The 13,857-nt window shown below is 39.7% G+C and overlaps 1 long non-coding RNA gene across 1 annotated transcript in view; it reads left to right on the top strand.

The window, feature by feature from the left end:
* Window positions 1–4,174, top strand: part of LOC112476957 — an 8,948-nt gene extending 4,774 nt beyond the window's left edge. The window contains exon 2 of the long non-coding RNA XR_003045258.1: window positions 2,593–4,174. This is a non-coding gene — a long non-coding RNA (uncharacterized LOC112476957). The remainder of the gene's footprint in view (window positions 1–2,592) is intronic.
* The last annotated feature ends 9,683 nt before the right edge of the window (window positions 4,175–13,857 follow it).

Raw genomic sequence — 13,857 nt, 5'->3', positions numbered from 1 at the left:
ACCCCCCCCCGCCAGCCACACCTGCTCTTGGAGGAGAGGGGTGAAGGCTCAGCCTCCCTTGCTATGCCATCACCCCTCCCCCTCCCACCCCACATTCCATGTTTGCCTTAAGCCTCACCTCCTTAACCTCATGGCCAGAAGGAGACTAGGAGGGCCCCACTGCCCTGGACCCTTTAGCTGAGAACTGGCTAGGAGCAAAGGCTCAAGAGACCTACTCTCTGTATCCCTCTGGGGCACTTCTGGGCCTCTGGCAGCCACCTCCATCTCTTGAGAGCCAAAAGTGACCCCTCCCACTACCCCAGGAAGGAGGTAGCTCCGCTCAGGCCACTAAAGCCACAGGGGCCCCCAGCATTTCACAGCTGATCTCCCAAGGAACTTCTTCCTCAAGTTTTACCTGCATCTAAATAAGGACAGGTGGTAAGGGAAATGTCTGTCCCTTCTATTATCTCAGAGTGCAATAATGTTCCACTTCCTCCCCACATTTACTCAGATAAACAGTCTATGCTGTGATAATTACTTTCTGAGCCCAGATAGAGTAAAAAGAATAATAAACGATGCTACACCTTTCCCTGCCCTCCTTTTCATTTGAGTTAGCTTGGGGATCAGTATAGACCATTGCTTTGAAAATCGTTCTGTAATTCATCCCCTTTCGGCCCTCCCCCAACCTCTTCTCTGTTGTGTAAATTTGAAATAAAATTGTCTAAATGTTTATTTCACCAGAATGATGCAAACCTAATATTTTATTTCACTTCGTGTGATACTGGCTTTTCCTTTATTCAGGAAATGTGTATTTTCTCTATTTGGAAGACATGGGACACATGGGCATTCAGGTCAGATTAAGGGAATCAGCCTAAGGAAGGCTTTTTGAGACTTTTGTGTCTGATATTCTTCATTTATGATTATATGTTGTTTTTTTCCTTCCTTTCTCCCCTTATTCTCATTAGTTACTCAGAGTCTTTTGTTAGGAGAAACTAGCCTTTGAATGACCTTTGCATTATTTTCTTCCTTCTAGATACATTTTCCCCTTGGTTTCCAGGATACCCCTGTCTCATAGTTTCCCCCTCCTAGATCTTTTTGGTGACTTCTCAGTAACCTTTGCTGAATCTTCTTTCTCTTCCTGACCCTTGCATAGTATGGATAAGAATTTTAATCCCCATAACTGTGATTTATTGAGAGCTTATTTATGTGCCAGGCACACTTACAATGTATTCAGTAGCTCTTTAATCCTCCTAGCAATCACATAAGATAGCTTTTTCTTCTACTTTGTAATTCACTATTAATATTAATTAATATTAGTTGCCATATACTTCAGATGAGAAAACAGACTGGAAAATTAGGAGACTACCTAGGGCCAGGCAGCTAATTGGTGGTGGAGCCAGGGATGAGACGCCTAGCTGAATAACTCTAAAGCCTATGCTCCTCCTTCTCGGGTTAGCTCTCACATACACAGGACCCTATGATGTAGGTACTATTACTATCTGCACATGATGCATGAGGAGACTGAGGTCTATGCACATGAAATGATTAGACAAACGTCAGAAGAGCAAGTGGCCTGCATGTCACATACAAAGGATGGAATCTTTAATGAACACTTGTTTGACAGAAAAGAGGCTTTTACTAGGCTTTTACTACTTTTCTTTTCCTTGCCCTCTGGGTTGCAGCTAGCCCACCTGCTGCCTGGCAACCACCCCCTCCCTGCCTTCAGTTACATTATCACATTCCATTCAAGCACTATGTTGTTTCCTGTCTTGGCTTTATAAATTTAACAAATGCAAGAGAGACAGCAGCCAAAGTCAGTGGCGAAGAGATGAATTGTTCAATTAGTAGTGCTTGGGGGACTTCAGTATCTGATTGGAAAAAAGATGTTTACTTCCTTCCATCACACTAGATGTGAATTCCAGATCAATTTGGAAATAAATGTAGATTTATGTGTATACTAATTCTTTAAGAATATATTTATTGTTATGAAAGGAATAAAAAGAATCAAATGCTCAAAAGCAACCCCTTTTAAAATTGCAAAAAACCCAAATATTTATTAAATCTCTGGATTAGAGAAGGCTATCTATGGTTAAGAGCGATGAAAGAAATTACAAAGGAAAGACCAATGTAAATACAAATTAATTTTAGGCTCTAATAAAGAATAAAAAGCATTTATTTGAGTAAAAGGAACTGAAGCCTGGGAGATAGATCTGCACTGAGGTAGCAACCTAAATTGTGTTCCACTGAGACAAAGGAGAAACTGTCATTTATAGCAAAAGTTCCCATCCAGGTTCTTAATTAAGTCCATTTTATGTAAATGAGGTATCCAAATTGTGAAGTTCCGATTGGACAGGGCAGGTCTCAGTCCGTAGGTAAAAAGAAGAAACCAGGGTTTGTTGACTCAGACAGTGTAAACAAGTAGGGTAGAGTGTGTGGAAGCTGAGAGTTCAGTCTGAGGTTCTTCCCTGTATACAGAGTACTTGAGGAACCCTTGTCAGCAAATGGCCCTAAGACTCCTATTTATAAAATTTGGGCCCTCGGTTGACCATGGGGAATCCATCTCAGCAGAAAATTTCTTCTCAGTGCTCACATCAAATTAATCTTTCTTCTCAGGTTCCACACCAATAACCCAGAAGACAGCATTAACAGAAATAAAAGACAAACAGCACTCCTCTGCTGCTGCCATGGTGCCTGTGAAAAGATTGTGGCAAAGCGGGGCCAAAAAAAAAGAAGCAGTTTCTGAAGTTTATCCTTGACTGCACTCATCCTGTAGAAGATGGAATCATGGATGCTACCAGGGTATAAGGATGGAGCAGGAAGGTGCAAATATAAAGGGGTAGCACAAGGGAACACTTTTGAGATAATTGAACGGTCTCGTATCTTGACTGTGGTGGTGGTTACACAAATTTATACATGGGATAAAACTATACAGAACTGTAAACACAGTCACACACACAAATAAATGCACATAAAAATGATAAAAAACTTAATAAGATCTGTAGTCCAGTTAACAATATTGTACCAATTTCAATTTCCTGGATTTGATATTGTCCTATAATTACATAAGATACCACCATTGGGGGAAGCTTGGTGATAGGTACATGAGCCTCTATGTATTGCTTTTGCAACTTCCTGTGAGTCTATCATTATTTAAAAGCAAAAAGATTTTTTTAAGCTTCTGTGGGGTTCCAGAGATTCAAAAAAATAGTCTTGGTGAATTTAATTACTAGAATTGTTCTGTGTTAGTTGCTTTCCATGTATAGCTGGAGTAGTTTAAACATTCTTCCTCTTTTGGAAAATATTGCAGACATGTGCTCAAAGGAAGTATACTAATGTGTCTTTTAAAAACTCTGCCAGTTATTTTTATGATATATTTTAAAATAAAATTACATGCACATGGAAAAATATTATTAATATTTTAGACCCTAAAGAGCTTTTGCTTGCGTAGGTTATAGATCTACCAATATTTACCATGTTGTAATCAAAGCTGAAAAGATCTCAAAATATTTAATTCATTAAAAATAATAAGCCTCTCACCTATTAACATAAATGACATATTTTGTTAAAATAACTACTTTCCAAAACAAAAACTAATTTAGAAATGTTTTATATTTTGAAAATCTCTTTATTGTCTTCCTTAATACAAGAGAGATAGATTCTCATATTTGCTTCTGCATTATGATATGCTTGTGGTAGTTTTGGTTGAAGTATATGAGGAAAATCCAACCTTATGGAGCTTTGTAGTTGGAAAAAGGAGGATTTCCCAGATAGTTTGAAAGGTGTCGGGTGTCTGCAGGTTCCTCAGACCATACTTGAAGAAATGCTATGCTAAAGATACATACTGAAGTATTTATAAAGGAAATATTAGGATGTTAGCAATTTGCATGTAAATTATCAAACACACACACACACACACACACACACACACACACATCAGTTCTCATTATATGTGGTAGTTATGTTCAATAAAGTCACCACGAGCAGTGAATTAGCAAATACTGAGTCATTGCTCCTAGTGGAAATATGGGGTAAGGTTCCTATAAGCCCCTGGTCACATTCTCGTCAACCAATCAATATATAACCTTGTTTCACTTGTGTTTCTGTTTAAAGACACTTTATTTTATATTTCTTAAAATAATGAATTGTATACAGTATTTCTTTACAATAAAACACCAACCAAAAATAGTTTAACATTTCCCTGACCCTGGGTAACATAACCTTAAATTTTTTTGGCTCTCAGCCTTAAAACAATGTTGTGTACTACACTTTAAAAAATTCAGTTGTCATCTCATGAATCCACAAATTTTGCTGCTTTTCCATCTTTTCCATAGTGTCATCACACACAATAGGTATTCCTTTAGTGCTTTCTGGAGTGTTGTCACATATCGATCAGCAAATTTCCACTTCCTTTCTTCGGATATACCATATTGCTAATTCAATAAATTGAACTCACAGCCAACAGCACTATAACTCATGCCTGAATGAAGCTTATCTAATGCATGCATTTTCTCTGTAAGGCACATCACAGCCTTCTTGCTGTCAGTTATTGACCCCTGCTCAATCCCTTACATTCATTGAGGGATATGGCATCTCAATTAATTTCTTCTTCACCATCCCCAAGTCTTTCCATTATTTTAAGTTATTTCGAGTTCAACATTTTTACTTGTCCAACACCCCAATCTCTCATTTCCTTGATCATCTTATCTTTAATGACCTTGAACTTTGTGATCACCTAGAATTCTTTACCCCTGAAACAATGAACTTTAGTCTACTACTGTCTTTCCAGCTCATTCTCTTATTCCCTCTGTATCAATGCTTCAACCTTATCAAGACTTCCTTGATCCCTCTACTTTTCTCCCAGAATGTCTTCTCATTTCCTTGTTTATTTAGTCTACATCTTATAGTCAATTGCTTCAATCTCTCTGACCAATATTTTCATCAAAACTTGTCCCCAAGATATCAGCTCTGAATCCACCCAAATGTTACTGAACTCAAGGGGTTTGCTGTTTGGGGTGTTCTATTCAATAAGAAGAAACAGTTATCATTAGGTAGTTTTATTTACTTGAAGCAAGTAAATGAGACAGGGGATTCACATCCAAAGCTCTGTCTCCCTAAAGGGAGGCTTAGCCATTGTTTATATATACTATTTGGTTAATTACATGTTGAGTTTTTCTTTGCCCTTGGCTAAACTTATCTAATTGGGTTCCATTCAAGCTTACCCCATTACAGCTGTGCCTGCAAAATACTGTACTATATTTTAACATTTCGCAAGAATAGTATTTAGTATAAATGGCTCAGATCTTGAGACCCTTGTCCTATCTAACACAAGGATTGTCTTTTCTATCTTATGCTATGGCTTCTAAGCCCTGATAAAGAAAATATCATAGGTATGATGATTAGTGTCATCCCATTTTTGTGGTTTTCAACTTAATAATAATACCTAGAAATCCTCCCACAAAACTTTAGTTGGTTAATGCTCTCATTTCTCACAACACCTCTTCCAAATCTTCATCATTATCCTCAAGACTGACACCTATTTCTGCTTCCAACATTCTCAGTTGACAGAATCAGCTTAGTTAACAGAGGCAAAATAGAACTAAGGATGTGAATTTAAGTCATTTCCTGGTCTAGGTTAAGTGAATAAGCCAGAAAAAGTGCTTTAGTCAACCAATTCTTGGGAGATCCACTATTGTCCACCTAACTTTCATATATTCTCTCAAGTCCATTAGATTGGCAAGCTTGACATTTTTAAAGATCCAGAGAGGGCAGACACCTCCTATTTTAGAGGTCGAAGTATCCCACTACCCTTGTCTCCAAAATTCCAAACCCCTCCACTGGAGTTTTGGATCTTATCCGTTCTTTTCTCAGAAACTTCATGCATTAGCCATCTCCTCTCTTTTCTGCATCTTCAGCCTTCTCTTTCTCCATGATTTTCAGTATCTTCTTTCTTTGTCAGCATATGAATATTCTCAAGTCTCTACTACCTTTAAAAAAATATTCTGTCTTATGAGACCTTCCAGCTGCTTTCTGATCTTTTGCTTTCCAAACTTACCGGAAGTATAACACATTTATAGTCTCCATTACTTCTGTACCCAATGATCCAGTTATATATCTCTGTGTAATAACCTCCCTTAATTTTGGAGCTGAAAACAATAATCATTTTGTTATATGCACGATTGCATGGGTGAGAAATTTGGGCAAAGCTCATTGGACAGTTCTTCCCCATATGGCATCTACTGGAGGTACTCAGTGTTATCCAGCTGGTGTCTAGGTTGATATGGAGGGTCCAAGATGGTTTCCTTCATGCCTGGTGCCTTGGTGGGATATCTAGAATACTAGGTGCAGCTGGGCTGCTCTCTCTTTCCATACCATCTCGTGTCTTCTCCATGTGATCTCTCTAGCAAGGTGATCAAACTTCTTATATGATTGCTCAGGGTTCCAAAAGACCAAGGCAAAAGTTGCAAGTCTACTTATGACTTACCCTTGGAAGTCAAAGAGCATCACTTCTCTGCATTCTATCAGTTAAAATTATTTACAGGGCCCACTAGATTCAAGAATAGGGGACTACACAGGGGCATGATTACTGGGAGGAATGGTTATAGGAGCCACATGCTAAAGTCTACCACACCCATGCACTCCTCAGACCACTACAATCTGGTATCACTCCTTGCCACTCCACTGAAATTGCAATCTCTGAGGTAAAGACCTTAGTTGTTAAATCCAATGCATGATTTTCAGTACTTGCTTTGCTTACTTTTTCTGTTGAATTAGACCCTATTAACCAATTCCTTGGTTAAACTTTCTTCCCCTGGCTCCTGGTTTGCCTTTTACTTTTCTGGCTGTTTCTCAGTCTCCTAAGCAACGCATTTCTTATGTTCTCCCCTTAACTACTAGGCTTTGTTATCAGTTCTCTTTTCACTCTGCACACAGTGGACCTTGGGAAGGAATCTATCTGCCAAGAAGGACTCCTTGTGGTTAACTGGGCACAAATTCATAACTAGAGTGTGATAGTCATTGCTAACAGAAGCATCTCATGCACACTGCATATCAGGGGAAAACCACAGACTAAGCTGCCAAGCCTCCTGCACTGAGTTCCAGCTGTTTGAGCCAAACCTTATAAAGCAGCGGTCCCCAACCCCCGTGCTGCAGACCAGTAACAATCCATGACCTGCTAGGAACTGGCCCCCACAGCAGGTGGTGAGCGACAGGCGAGGGAGTGAAGCTTCACTTATATTTGCAGCCACTTCCCAGTGCTAGCATCACCACCTCAGCTCTACCTCAGATCATTAGGCATGATTCTCACAGGAACACCAGTCCCTGGTGCCAAAAAGGTTGGAGACCGCTGCAATAAAGGAATTCCTGGAATCATATTTCAAACAATGGGCTGAGACCTTCCCTGTCCAATTGGAACTGCACAGTTATATCCTCAGTTGCATCTTTACTGACCAATCAGAGTGACTCCACAATGACCAATCAGGACAGTGCTATTTGAACAAATTGAACTGTGCAAATTTGCATAAAAATGGACCAATCAGTGTCCAAGGTGGGTACTTTATATAAGCAGGTGGGTACTTTATTTAAATGCACTCCCCTTTTTCTTGGGGGAGTGCATTTATGGTTTCTCACATTTGCAAACTGTTTACTTGAATAAATGTTCTCTTTTTACTGCACCCCAGATTGGGGACTCCTGTTGGCGTTAGATTGGTGGTAGTGAACTTTTGTTGATAACATGCTATCTGGCTATATCATCTCTACCTGAGGCCTCTCTATCACTTATCTACTGGTAATTCCTCAATATACATCTCCATCTCAGATCTTTCTCCAGTCCTCTAGATTCATATGAACTCTGACTGGCTGTCCCACAGGTACTTCGAATGTACCCAAAGCTGAATTCATCTTCTCCTTCAAACTTGCTCTCTTTCCTTTCTTATAGTCCCTATTCTGTACTGACCATTCTTCTAGATGCCCAAGGCAGAAACATGGAAGTCATCCTAAACTCTACCCTCTCTCTAATTCTCCCTTTAATACTTTGTCACCAATCCTTAACCATTCAACCTGCTAAAAAGCTTTTTCAACTTATTCACTCCTTTCCATCCCAGATACTAGATCTGATAGAGGACTGGTAGGGGCCTTGGTCTGTCATTCTGATTTATAAATTGTATAGAAATTACAGTTGATTACAATAAACTCAAATAATGTTTCTTTTAAAGCAGAGGTGACTAAGAGGTAACAGGATAGGAGGTATTATTTAGAGTAAAGCTCTTCATGGAAAGAGGCACTCAGGTTGGTGGCAGCAGGATTCTGCCTGTCCAGAGTAAAGTTATTTCAGCTCATATGAAAGCCCAAGTAGGAGCTGCTCAGACTCCCAAACCTGTCATCCTGAAACTTCAGCACATTTAGCTTATAAAAACTACCTTTATCAAACCACATCATCGAGAGCTGATGTCCAGATGCTGGGTAAAATTTCTAACTACCCCACGAGAACATTCTTGCTACATTGGCCACAGGTTACATAGTAGTGACCAGAAAGGTTCTGGATTCCAGTAAATGGCCAATTAACTTCTATCAAACCCACTTTCCTTCAGATATAACAACAATATACTCTGGACAAAATATTAAAAAAAAAACAACTACCTGAAAGTATTAACAAATAACCCAAAGCAAGCAGAAACTGGAAGAGAATCCACATTAAAAGATAGAACCAGAACTAGGTGAGAGTCCTATTTTTAAGGATTTTTGTCACAGGGTATGCCCCAATCAATGACCTGATGGGTGGATAAAACTGAATCTTTACCAGAGGACAGAGTTCAGGGTTTCAGCTGCTGAAACATGTGGAGGTAAAATCCTGGACTGGAGAGATCCTGACAGGGGGAAGCCTAAATTTTGTACATAAACTCTATTCAAATTTGGCCAAACTCTGAACCATGTATGCAGGGGCCAGTCTCCAAACAGCCCATATAAAGCTAAAAGAACTCAATAGGAATTTTAGCTGCTGCTTACCACAGGGGAAAGTGCATATGGAATTTGAATACAGTCAAGTTAACAGCCTGCTAAAACAAACAAAAAATAATACTCTTCAGAGAGACATAATGGAATCCAGATTCTCTACAGCATGTCCTCTGCAATGTCCAGACAAATTAAAATGATTGGCATATCAGAAACAGAAAAATGTGACCCATACTGAAGAAAAAAGGCTATCAAGACCAGCCCCCAAACAACCCAGATGTTAGAATTAGCAGAGAGGGGTTTTTAAGCAGCTATTATAACTATGCCCAAGGACACAGAGGAAACTATTTGCATAATGAATAGTGACCAGCTGTATTCCATCCAGTTAAAGATGACCAGACTATAGATATGGGCAACTGGTTCCAGGTCTAGAAGAGACATGGCAAGCTCGGCCAGGAGCTACAGTACCCACTGACATTGCTTTAATACAGATTCTCATTCATGTTTCTCATGTAGATTATTAAAACAGTCTCCCTGCTTCTGTTTACTATGACTGCATACACATACTCAGACACTAAACACACCTACATTGATTCCAGAATTAACTTTTAGAACATAGCTGTAATCGGGACTTTATTGATTGCAACTGACAGAAACACAACTCTAATGAGCAAAAGGGGAAATTTATTGGAATTCTCATGTAATCACAGTAAAAGCAAGGACTTAGGTGGGACTGAAAGACAAATAAGACCAGAGACTCGAACACCAATAGTTATCTACTGCTCATTCTGCATGCTGATTGCATTTTCTCAGACAAGCTTCCAATGGCTATGAAAGGGCCACCAGCAGTTTCAGGTAACACAATTTCCAACTGTGCCACAAAAGTGGGACACAATATTTCCCCCTATTTAAGTTAGAAAAAACTTGAAGAGAAGAATTCTCATTGTTCTGATCTAGATCACGTGCCCACATATCAATCAATCAAATCATTTGTGGCTAGGAAGATGGGATACTGTGATTGGAAGCCCCCACTAGAACTATATGGCTGGACAGGAGAGAAGCAGCACCCCCCACCAAAAAAAAAAAAAACAAAAAACACAAAACAGATGGTTTTATTTCCAAGGGAAGGGAAAGACACTGGATAAACAAACAATAAAAGTCTAACGAGTTTCCTGTATTCTTTATCTCAACTGGTTGTAACACCCATCCTCCATACAATCACCCATGGCAGAGTCCTGGAATTTCTTATAGCAGATACTGCTAACTGTCCCTGATATCTGTTCTCTCCTTCCCTCCACCTGGCATTTTGCTGTTTGGAACATGTATGTGATGGCTGGAATTCTATCTTGTACTATGAGGACAAGAGCCACACTGTGGAGATGATAGGACATTAAGCTCTTTAGGGTTTAACATGAAAAAAAAAAACCTGAATTTCTATTCTGTTTAATTCCCTGTTATTCTGGATGTCTGATAACTCACAACTGAACCTAATCCTGATGTCTACCTCACTTTCCATCTCTATTCAAGGCAAAACAATCTAGAAGAGTGGCATGCAGTAAAACAGGTTGGAATGAATTAGAGCCAACCTCCTGGGCTTGAATCTAGCCTCTGTCATTTATTAGCTCAGTGATCCTCAGCAAATTGCTTTTGCTCTCTGTATCTCAGTTTCCTCATGCATAAAATGACATTAATAATATTACCTAATCTCTAGGTTTGTTGTAAGAATTTGCGTAAGATAATTTATGTAAGCATTGAGAATAGTGTTTGACACATAATAAGTGCTCAATGAGTGTTAGCTACCATTTTCAATGCCTGCCAACTTTAGCTGCTAAAGACTTTGGGAGATGGATCCTACCTTCACAGCCCAAGTACCACTTTATTCCACTCCAAGGAGCCCTGCTTCCAGTCACATTCCTCCATAGCATCCTTTATGCTGCCTCAGCCTGATCTTTCTAAAATACCCCAATTTTAGAAATTTCCAAATTTAGAAATACCCCTTGATTACCCTTTATTATCCACAGAATGAAGTCTTAACTCCCTAGCCTGGTAACCAACACCCTTTTGGATGAGGGTCCAAGTGGCCTTTCTGGGCTCATCTTCTGCCACTCCTCCACCACCAACCACATCTTGACTGCACTATTATTTACCACCACCTCTTTACCTGCTTCAAAAGCGTCAACCACTGCCACTCCTTCCCTCCTGAATTCTTTCCTCCTTTGGCTTCTGTGGCACCACACTCTCCTGATTTTCTTCCAATCTCCTGGACTCTTCCTTTTCCATTTTTCTCACAGGCACCTCATTCTCTAATCCCTTGGTAAGTGTCAAGGGTTCCTCCTTAGTCCACTCTCTGTTTCACTTCATGTCCTTCCCCTGAGTGATGGCATCCACTGCCAAGTTTTCAAGCTCCACTGCACTCTGTGACTTCCAGGTCTTCTCTGCTGACCTCTCACCTGAACTCTAGTCTCACACATCCTGATAGGTAGTAACTACTGAAGATTGCACAGACAACCTGAGCATGTCCAAAATGGAAATTATCTTCCCCATCCCAAACTCGCTTCTCCTTTTTACTCTGAATCTCTTGGGGACACCACTATCGCCCAAACCAGAAACCTGGAATTTTTCTCTCATTCTCTACATCTAAGAAATTGCCAAATCCTGCAAATATACATTTTCATGAGCTCTCTAATCAGTCTTCTCCTCTCCATACTCACTGCTCTTGTCCTGGTCTGGCTCTCATATTCTTTAACATGATCTTCCTCTCTGCCCATAGTCTGTCATGCTTCAAACCCAACCGACAACCTGAGTTATCTACCTACAGTGAAAACCTTATGCCACTGCCCTGCGTGAAACTCTTCACTGCTCAGACAAAATTACTCCTTTCCTCATAGTTGCTAAATATCTCCCATGTACAAGGGATTAAGCTAGGTATTAGGAATACGATGTTGACTATTAAGTGGCCCCTGCCTTTTTAGGAATTTGCCATCTACATGGAAGGATAGATGCATAACCACATACTAATAACATAATATAATAGGTCCTGTGATATATACATTCATAGAGCATCACAGGAGCACAAGACTGAGTTCCTTGAGCACAGAGATGTGTGCCTTCCTAATGTTTGTATCCCCAGCATCTGGTACCAGGTCTGATTCAACAGAGAATTGTTTTTAAACACTGAACAGATGATCTTCCCTGATCTACAGTTTCTCTCTATATAAAATGGCTCATAAACTCACGTATTAAATGAATGCAATCCATGAACCTTGTTTGAATCCTAATTTGAATAAACCAAATGCAATTTTTAAAAATGAGACAACCAGGTAAATTTGAACACTGACTAGGTATTTGATGATGTTAAGGTATTATCGCTTGGGGATTTTTTAGTGTTATAATAGTACTGTGGTGTGTTAAAAAGTCCTTATTTTTTAGAGGTATGTAGGAAAGAAAGTATTTAAAATGAAATGATTCAATGAAATATCTGGGATTTGCCTGAAAATAATACAGTGGTGTTGGGTGGAGGTGTATCTGAAACAAGACTGGTCACATCTATGTTAATAATTGCTGAAGCAGGGTGATAGAGAAAATGAATCACAAAATTAATTTCTCGGTGTTTTGTGGCAATTCAATGAAATGATTATATAAAATTTCTGATATAGTGCCTGCTGTCTCAAAAAAAAATGTTAGTTTGGCTTCTCCCCTCACCCCTTTAACTCCATCCATGAGAGCACAGCAGATCAGTAGTGTGGGAATTAGAAACCAACATCCCAAGAACGGGAAACATACTCAGCATCATTTCTCTCCTTTGCCTGGAAAAGAGAGTGGCTAAAGCCCCAGATGGCTCCTAAACAGCCTCCTTGGGTAGGAATGACAGTGCTCCAAGACCAGTGGAGCAAGGGAAAGGAATCACAGCTTGAACTTTCCTGGAGAGGAGAGAAAAACTGCCTCAGATATAAATATGAACTCTTGGTTGGAAAGAACTAGTGTTTTTCCTCTGCTGCCGGAAACTCTTTTCAATACTACCACCTGGTGGCTCCCTAAGAGCATCGCTTTACCTAGTTTCCACACGCAGTGTGATATCACAGTTCTGACTGTACTGTGAAAATTCTGGAAGGGAATAGCTCCGCTCAACGAAATGTTCCCTGAACTGCTGAAACCCGAGCATATCATATTATATTCCTCATGTCCTGGTTAGTGCCTTGTATTCAAGCTCTATTATAGCACAGTTAACTGTATTAGGATTGTACACCTGTGAACATTCATTCAGTCACCCAACGAACTTATTTTATAAGTGTAGCGTTTGGGATAGACACTGAGTTAAGCATGGGAAACACAACGGTGAACAAAACTAGTTGAGTATATAAACAGAGAATAAACATGTAAACGGAATTAAAATAGTCATCTCCCCCACTATAAAGTTATTGTAATATTTAATATTTTTTGCGCACTTAATATATGCCAGGGAATTAAGTTCTTTATATATACGAGCCTGGTCTGAGTTCAGAGCCCATGCTCTAGTTAAAAAAAAAAAAATACTACTGCACCTGCCTCAATGCCTATTTGATGACCGAATAAACACCTTGGACCTCCTAAACCCAAAGAAGGAAAAGTTCGGGTAGCAGAGTGTCCTAGTGGAAGGTGTGGCCCTCAAGAAGGAATGTATCAGCCAAGGACTCCTTGCGATTAACTGGGCACAAATTCATAACAACAGCCTAGCAGCCATTGACTCTCAGAGAAAAACTGAAGACTAAGATGCCAAGCCTTCTACACTGCGTTCCTGCTAACTGAGCCAACCCTTATAAAGGAGTTCCTGGAATCATCTTTCAACCAATAAGCCAAGACCTACCCATCCAATCAGAACTGTGTGGCTATATCCTCATTTGCATTTATATTGACCAATCAGAGTGGCTCCATAAGAACCAATGGAATACATGA

The sequence above is a fragment of the Pteropus alecto genome, unplaced genomic scaffold, assembly GCF_000325575.1.
Source record: "Pteropus alecto unplaced genomic scaffold, ASM32557v1 scaffold93, whole genome shotgun sequence".
In the NCBI taxonomy this organism is placed as follows: Eukaryota; Metazoa; Chordata; class Mammalia; order Chiroptera; family Pteropodidae; genus Pteropus; species Pteropus alecto.
The sequence above is the reverse complement of the archived record's forward strand: the minus strand, read 5'-3'. Positions and strand labels throughout refer to the sequence as shown.